This window comes from Brassica napus, chromosome C6 (genome assembly GCF_020379485.1).
Source record: "Brassica napus cultivar Da-Ae chromosome C6, Da-Ae, whole genome shotgun sequence".
NCBI lineage: Eukaryota > Viridiplantae > Streptophyta > Magnoliopsida > Brassicales > Brassicaceae > Brassica > Brassica napus.
Genome location: NC_063449.1, coordinates 15977060 through 15986816, shown reverse-complemented (window position 1 = coordinate 15986816; position 9757 = coordinate 15977060).

Genomic DNA, 9757 nt, shown 5'->3' with positions numbered 1-9757 from the left:
AAGATCTATCGTGTGTAAAACGATGGACTCAATCTAACGGTGATAAGGTCTCCATCCATAGCTATACATCTGATGCATCTGCGCAGATTTGCACTCAAAAGGCTCCAAATTCACCATATTTTTCCAGAACGTACCTGAACCTGTAAACACTCTAAATAGACTCTATATAGTAGTAAATATATATTAAAATACTTATAAACCATGGTAAAAGTGGGTAAAATCCATGGTCTATCAACTCCCCCAGACTTACTCTTTTGCTTGTCCTCAAGCAAAACATACTAGAGCAGTCTCTCTGAGAGATGTTTGAAAACATCAGGGATTCTCATGATTTAAAACTTAGAATTATCACCTCTGCAATATTGCAATCCAGATCTAAAAAGTCCTAATCACAAAAGCACATTATACCATATCCTAGCTTAGCAACCAAATTCACGTAGCCAACAACTTAGCAAATCATGTCTGACATTCCCCTCTACCAACCTCATTTTTTAGCATAAATAAAAGTGTAGGCTTTACCTCGGGAGTATCGATCACAAGATGCAAGGATTTTCAAACAAGTATCTGGATCTGTAGGTAAAAGGTAGTTTCTATCTTTTCTCTCTACTAATTTCTCTCTTTAGTCAAAGTCTGCTTCCATTGCAGGATCATTGACCAAGATTGGACAGACTTCCATGAATCAAGCCTTAATAGTGATTGCCACCAAGTCTTGTTCACTTCTTTTTGACCTATATCCAAGAATTCATGTGAATCGAACCTTGATGATTGCCGCCACCTAGTCCCGTTCGAATTTTTTTTGTTGGAATCCTTATGAAGCAAGCCTTAATGGTTGTAGCCACCAAGTCCTGTTCGGATTCCACCTAACTAACACCTATTATATATATATATATATATATATATATATATATTTTTTTTTTTTTTTTTTTTTTGAAAATAAATATCTCTACCTATAAATCTAGGGTCGAAATAGTGAGAGAAAATGTGATAAATCTACACAAGGCTTTACCTTCCAGACTTGTTTGAAAAATCCGATCCCATGTATACCAAGCCTCAAGAAAAGCAAAGTTGAGCTCAGTTAGGTTGGAGGTCAGCTTTGGTTCTTTCAAACATTCTCAGCAAGTATCTTTAGTACTATCTGCAACTAGTAAGTCTAGAATGGTGCTAAAGAGTGGTTAGATAACAATCAAAAATCTAATAAGTTCATTATCCGCTTCTTGACTCAATAAAACTCTTTTGAAAACAATTTGATAAGACTCATGAACACACTAATATCAGTAAACATCCCCCCAGACTTAAATTACACTGTCCCCAGTGTTTATCTAGTCGGAGTTATGGTGATAACATAAACATAAGTACACAATTTAACAAGTAAGAATGATAACCCGACCGGGTTAAGTGTCGATCGATGGAAAGGAGTTACCATCGGTCGCTGCAAGTGTTGTACTGTCGATCGATATCGACATGCTCTCATCGGTCGATTTTATAATCATCTACTCGGATCTTTTCTTTTTTTCTTTTTTTTTTCAATTAATTTAAACTAAATCCTAAATATTCTAAAACTAGAAATGGATTGCCTCCCATTCAGCGCTTATTTTAAGTCTTGAGCTCGACTCGAGGTCCGATCTATCTAATTATTAGGAAGAATGCCTAAGTTTAAAGTCCTGCTAATTGGCGGTTTAGCCCAATAGTGTTTCACTCGTTGACCATTCACTGTAAATTCTTCTCCTTTATTGTTTATAAGTGTGATGGCTCCATAATGGTTGACATCCACAACAGTGAAAGGACCTGACCAACGAGATCGGTGTTTTCCGGGAAACAACGTAAGCCGAGAGTTATATAACAGCACTTGATCATTTGGTTCGAAGTGCATGGAGATGATCTTTTTATCATGATATGCTTTCGTTTACTCTTTATATATCTTTGAACTCTCATAGGCTAAGTGTCTTATTTCATCCAGCTCGTTAAGCTGCATTAGTCTCCTTTCGGCAGCTGGTTTGATGTCGAAATTTAGTAATTTTATAGCCCATTATGCCTTATGTTCTAGCTCAACGGTAAGTGACAGGATTTTCCATAGAGTAGGTGAAATGGGGTTGTTCCTAATGGGATTTTGTATGCAGTTCGGTAGGCCCAAAGTGCATTGTCCAGTTTTCTAGACCAATCTTTCCTAGAATTTCCTACGGTCTTTTCTAAGATTTCTTTGATCTGTCGATTTGAGACTTCTACTTGTCCACTTGTTTGCGGATGGTAGGGTGTAGCAACTCTGTGGTGAACTCCGATCTTCCGGAGTAATCCGTCAAAAACTTTGTTAATAAAATGGGAGCCACCGTCGCTTATGACTATTCTAAGAACTCCAAATCTTGGAAAAATTATGCTCTTGAAAGGCTTGATTACTACAGATGCGTCATTTGTTGGGGAAGCTACTGCTTCGACCCATTTTGATACATAATCAACAGCGACTAGTATGTATTTGTTCCCGTACGAAGAAGGGAAAGGACCCATGAAATCTATTCCCCAACAATCAAAGACTTCTACCTCTAGAATAGACTTCTGTTCCATTTCATGTCTTTTACTGATGTTCCCCCTTCGTTGGCATCTGTCGCATTGTGAGATGAATGCATGAGCATCGCGAAACATGGCCGGCCACCAGAATCCTGCCTGAAGGATTTTTGACACCGTTTTAAAGGTTGCAAAATGTCCAGCGTAGTCGGATCCATGGAACTTGAATAAATTATCAGGGATTTCAGTTTCGGCGACGCAACGTCTATATATCCCGTCAGAGCAATGTTTGTAGAGATATGGCTCATCCCAGTGATATCTCCTAACTTCTCTTAAAAACTTCTTCCTTGTATACCCTCTCAACTCTTCGGGTTCTATGTCAGCAGCTAAATAGTTCACTATATCAGCGTTCCAAGGTCTGCTCTTTGAACCTTGTCCGACTGCGTTCACTTCCCGACGCAGACTTTCATCTACGGGGGAATCATGGTCAGGGTGCAGCTTGTTGTATGTGACGTTTACTTTTATATCGAAGGTGAGGGTTATGGAATCTATTTCTTTATTTAGATCATCTGGAGTGTCGATCGACATAGCATTGTCGTCGTCGATCGGCATAGCATAGTCGTCGTCGATCGACAGTTCCTCGGAAGTGAGACAAATATTTCTGACGAATGAATCCATTTGGTAAACGTTTTCTGTTGGTAAGAAGTCATCGATAGGACCGTCATCTTCTATTCGTATCCGGGAAAGATGTTTTGTAACTCCGTTTTCTACTCCTCTTTTATCGTTAATCTCGATGTCAAATTCTTGAAGTAGAAGGATCCATCGCAGGAGTCGTGGTTTCGCATCTTTCTTTTGCATTAAATATTTAATTGCAGCGTGGTCAGTATGAACGATGACTCGCGAACCAACCAGGTATTGGCGGAACTTTTCAAATGCATAAACTACAGCAAGCTGTTCTTTTTCTGTTGTTGCGTAATTCCTTTGTGCCTCGTCTAGTGTTCGACTAGCATAGTAAACTGCAAGTAGATTTTGTCTTTTCTTTGGCCTAGAACTGCTCCTACAGCGAAATCGCTCGCATCGCACATAATTTCGAAACGAAGATTCCAGTCAGGTGCTTGTACGATGGGGGCAGTTATCAAGGCTTTCTTTATTTCCTCAAAAGACTTTACGCATTCTGGTGAGAAGTCGAATTTAACTTCTTTACAGGGAGGGAGGTGAGAGGTCTAGCGATTTTGCTAAAATCCTGTATGAACCTCCTGTAAAATACGGCATGCCCGAGAAAACTTCTCACGCCTTTTACGTTCGTGGGTGCAGGCAGGCCGGTCATTACCTCAATCTTCGCCCGATCTACTTCTATGCCCGCAGCGGACACTTTATGTCGTAGGACGATTCCATCGTTAACCATAAAGTGGCATTTTTTCCAATAAAGTGGCATCGTTAACCATCGCCAAGACTTTACATAGGTTATCGAGATGTTTTTTGAAACTAGGTCCATATACGGAAAAATTGTAACACCCCGATCCGGCCGACTAGGCCGCGGTCGAAGCCTTACGTCGCTCGGTCCACTTCCTGGCCGAACCTCTTAATCTTCGCCCTTTAATTATAATATCGCCTAAAGGCGAGGGCTAACTTAGATCTTAGCTAAAGACTTTCCTAGTCCTTTATAGCCTAGATCCTTTCAACAGATACGCAGCGGATTATTCTCTAATTAACCATTGGTCTAAAACCAATCTAACACTTGTCTGGTCGAATCACCTTAGCCTTGGTAAGTTTACTCAACTACCAATTAGCTTAAAGGTCAATCCTAAACCCAAACCAAGTCATACGATCCTGAGGTTCCATTCCCCTAAACCATTCTATCTAGATCTACATAAGTAAATGCTAGATCATACCTTTGCCACATCTACGGAGCTTATTAGCTCATCGGTCCTCCATTGACTCGAATTGCTCTTGCTTGACAGCTGGACCACGATCACTCAATGATCTTACTTAAGGTCCTTATCTTCACTCCTGCACCAAACAGCTCCCCTAGGTACTTAGTCATTCAACCAACCATCCCCACAGACATAAGTAACCTTTGAGAAATCTTTGAAAGGATAAGGATATACATTTGGCCTTTCTTGGCTCATGCACAATCCGAAATCCTTTTGCCTTATAGGCAATAGTACCAAGTCCATCTTCTGGACTAACAAAGCTCATTAGATCCTAAGTCAATCAACCAACCATCCTCACATGACTTGGAACTGATGAGTCATCATCTAGCCTGACCGGCCTTGGGACTTAACCAGACAACAAATATGATTTGTTCATACCAACAGATGCATTCATTAATCAGATTAGTTCCGACACCTTGAACCATCATCCAGAGGTCAGGTCGTCCATACTCAACCATGATCAGATCTTACACGGTCTTCCTTGAACAATCATACTTAGACTCAATACTTATGGTCTATGACACATAGTACTAGCCATATACTTCGTCATGACTCTTAGCCAATCTCGAAGTTATCAACACCAAGGTTGATATCTAGAAGCATCACATCAATACTCTTACTCCAGCAACGTGACTATCCATACTAGTGCTCGGCCATCGAAACATCGTCATGAAACATGATCCGACCACTAGACTTGATAAGCCATCGTCTACTTAGCAGGTATTGACATAACCGGCCTTCCATTGCCATCATGTGGGTCTACACCCTACATAAGGCATATGGCGCCTATCCCAATCACCAACCCGAAGTTGATTGTAAGATATCCCACTTAGCCTTTGCGGCTAGAACCATCCATTAACTATGGATTATGGTTCATACATCAATCATGTTGTACGGATTGCACTAGCCCTTAAGGCCTTCGCTATTTCCCTACACTCATGTATTGACCTAACTGACAACCCATTGCCATCATGTGGTCCATGCCCAACATAATGCATGTGGTGTCCATTTAACCATCGAATCACTCGTACCCTTTTCGGTCCTGATCCGTTCGTACCCTTTCAGTCCCGACCCGTTCGTACCCTTCCGGTCACGACCCGTTCACATCCCATGGATCATGATACGTTCGTACCTCTTGGATCACAACACGTTCGTACCTCTTGGATCACGACACGTTCGTACCTCTTGGATCACGACACGTTCGCAAATCTTGGATCACGATACATTGTAACCTTAGGATCACGATGCACCCTTTGGTCATTGGTACCCTTTGGTCCTCGTACCCTTTGATACTTGTAACCCTTGGTATCTCGTACCTTTTGGTTACTTGCATCCTTTGGTATCTCACAACCTTTGGTAACTCATGACCCTTGGCAACACGCAACCTTTGGAGACTAGTACCCTTTTGATCCAACCTCTCGGCTATGGTTAGCGATCAACGTAACCAACCATGACACTAGGGTCTATGACGTGGTAACATGGTTAACTATCACGTTCCATATATATATATATATATCATATAGACATAATAATATAAAGAAACAGAGATAGAACCACTCACAACTGCTATAGCCCTTACCGATCGGTCAGTTCATCTCTCGGCTAACCGCCCTTGGACCCTTGGTCCTTTGCGCCTATATCCCTCCAGGAATAGGTCTTCCTCTTGGCCTCAGTGACTTATAAAAGCCACGGCCTCATATGGCTAAAGCCATACTCACCATGAACCGGATCGTGCCCTTACGGCTTGGATCCCGGATCCTGCCCTTCCGGCTTGGATCCTCGGTTCTCATTGGGGGATCCCTTTGTTTAGGACGTGTGTCCTTTGTCTCAGACAGAATGAGACTGAATAAGACTGAATGAATTTATCCCTGGACGTCCTCCCTTTATATAGAAAACCAAAGGGCATGTGCGAAGGAACACATCCCTTCCAAGCATCCTTTCGGAACAGATCTTGGCCATCGATTACAATCAACGGTCCAGATTGCACCTGTTGGATCTTGGAGGTTTCCAGATACATCTAGGCACGTCCAACAACATCTAGGCATGTCAAACCCAAGCCCAAACTGATATCCCAAGCCCATGGCCCGACCACAAGAGCCCACCGGCCCGTAGCCACCTTGGGTCGACCATATGGCCCGACCATAGTCCGGACCTGGCCCAACTGCCTACGACCCGAACACTCAGTCCAGCTGAGTGGAGCTGACTCCCAGCTGACCCAGCTGAGTGAGCTAGTAGCTCAGCTAGTTGAGCTGACATAACTTGGACCGAGCTAGACTGCACTGGATCGAGCTTTGTTCAGCTGATCGAGCTACTTGTCTACATCGTCCAGCTATTGTACAACTCTCCCAACTTGTTCTCTTCATCCTATTCAATCCGTCTAAGTCCTTTGATCCATTTATTGACATAGACCCATGATCCATTCTGATCATTTCACTCATCCTACCTTGTTCACGATCAATTCTCTTGATCTGAACAAATGCAGTCTGGTTTCTGTCGAAACGTCTAGGTCCTATGTCAAGATCCCGGGACGGGGATGCGACAAGTCTCCCCCACTTGAGATGGATTCGTCCTCGAATCTAGTGGTGGTTATACCTTGTCTCATGACAAAATGTCCCAACTGAACTTAGTCTTGTTTTGAACATAACAACTTGATTCTTTAAGAACCAAATGAACTCTCCAATGATCGAATCTCTTTGACCATTGATGTACCAGTCAAGTCCTCAAGAACTCGTTCCAATCTTTAGTCTGCTCGTCCTACAATGAGTCCTACCAGATTGTTATGATTCTTTTGTCCTTCATGGACAATAAGGCTCATGACCTCAGCCACAACGTATTGGATCATCCCCTTAGTCAGCCACAACCTTTTCAGGCTTGGCCACATTGCGATCTTAGTCCCTTCAGACTAAAAACGCCTCAGACTTGACTTCTGTCCTTCACTGGACTTTGTCATAATTCGATCCTGGTCCATTTACGGACGTGATCGTATTCCGGTCCTGGTCCACTCAGGGACTCGACCGTTTCACCCCGACCATAGGTCCATCTCCGAATAGGTCGTGGCCTGATCCTTGTCCTTTACTGGACTTGATCATTCTCAACCTTAGGTCAAACTCCGACTTGGTTGTACTGCGACCATGGTCCTCTCTCGGACACGGTCAACTTCGGCTCTGCCATCTCGGCGGGAGCCGACAGAAACGGACTCTAGGACAGCGGAGCTGTCCCTGGCTCTAGTTCAATCATAAATGGATCTGACCTATCAGGGGGGACACCCTGTAGCGACTGGAACACATCTGGGAACTTCGACACCAACGAATCCTCTGAAAGGTCTTTCAGACAGACAGAACTGCCCGGCTCTGTAGTTGTAATTGTAGCCAAAAAGGACTGACAACCCTGTTCCAGCATCCGAATCGCTCGAACTGCTGAAACCACTACTTTCTCTTGAGCCGGACACAGACATTGGTACTGGATCGGATGAAGCCCAGTCTCCAATTGCCACGACCTTTATGGCAATCGAGAGTGGCCCGATACTTTCCCAACCAGTCCATACCTAGGATCACTTCGTGATTCTTTAGGTGGACACAGACAGATTCACAGGGAATACCTTTCCCTGAATTGACACTGGGATATTTGACACGAGACCTAGTGAGTTCATGGCTTGCCCTCCGGCTGCCCTCACTATCCCAAAATTATCTTCAGCGTCCAGACAGAACAGACCCTTTCCGACCAGTTCCCGGACTCACAAAACCTATGTGTAGCCCCTGTGTCGGAAAGTACGTGGGTTTTTACACCACCAATCATGAGGGTTCCTATCAGAGACCCCCATCAGAATCCCCTAGACATTCTAGGTTCCAGACCAAGCATTACTACTTGAATGTAAAAAGATAAATTTAGAGATTGCCAGAGATCGAATCAAAAGATCCGGAAACTCCGTCGTCTCGTGACAGTCCATACACCCTCGGTGTTGTGGTTGGTTTGCCTTGGGACGCCTTTCCTGAATCTCCACGGCCCTTCCCCTGACTTCCTTTCAGCTTGGGACAATCCGATTGGAAATGTCCTTGCTGGCCACAATGGAAACAGGTCATCTGGCCGCGTCTACCAGTCTGGTTCGGTCGAGGACAGTTCTGAACCCCATGGTCCATGCTGCCACAACGAACACAAGCCCCCTTGGCCTTCCAGCACTCACCGGTATGGTTCCGTCCATATTTGGAACACGCAGGTTGGCAACCAGAGGTCTCACCTCCGTCCACCTGGTCCCATTTTCTCTTTTTATCCTTTGTCTTGCCCGATGGGCCAGACTGTGGCTTAGCCTTAAGCTTAGCTTCTTCAGCCAAGTTAGACTCCAACAAAGCCACCCGTTCCACTTCTAGTGGGTACCTAGATGAGTAAGATTTCGGTTTGATCATACATTTGGAAAACGTCCCATACCATTCTCCAAAGCGTATTACTTTTGCGAATGCTGACACCATTCACAAGAGCAATTATAATATACCTCAATCCCAATCATACTAAGATACTTAACATCATGTTCTTTCATTGATTGAAACGAACATCTTGAGTTTCCTCATTCTTTCCTTGGACGGATTCAGATTGGAATTGGTTCATTCCATCCAACTAGATTTAAGGACACCAACCTTGACTTGTACCGAGTCCTAGCTGATCCATCTGATTACAAGTCCACTCGTGTACTGGTCATGTAGTGCTTCCCTTGAGTCAGATTTTAATATTGCATATGCTTTATTTATTATGAACGGCCATCAAGGGATAACATTTAACTTCAGTAGAGTGCTGCACGTTTATTTCAACCTAAGCCACTCTCTGGTCCATGTTACTTCCCTTATTCAAGTCATCCATAAATGAGTCTTGCATTGCTTCCATCCCTTCCAACCCGTCTATTACTTCTAAATAACTAGATCAACCAACCTTTCTGTTCTTAGGATTTTGCCCTTTGAGAGTTCATCTTGGCTAAGCTGGCTCATCTTGGAACTACTCCGTTCAGAAGCATGATACCCCTTACCTCAGTTCCCTCTTGGCTCATCCCAACTAAGGTTTCATAGTCATCATAGTTTTCAGAAATAATTTCGGTTTGGAACTCAACATCTTTGAGCGCTGTCCTAAACAGGATCAAGCATGCTCTGATACCAACTTGTAACACCCCGATCCGGCCGACTAGGCCGCGGTCGAAGCCTTACGTCGCTCGGTCCACTTCCTGGCCGAACCTCTTAATCTTCGCCCTTTAATTATAATATCGCCTAAAGGCGAGGGCTAACTTAGATCTTAGCTAAAGACTTTCCTAGTCCTTTATAGCCTAGATCCTTTCAACAGATACGCAGCGG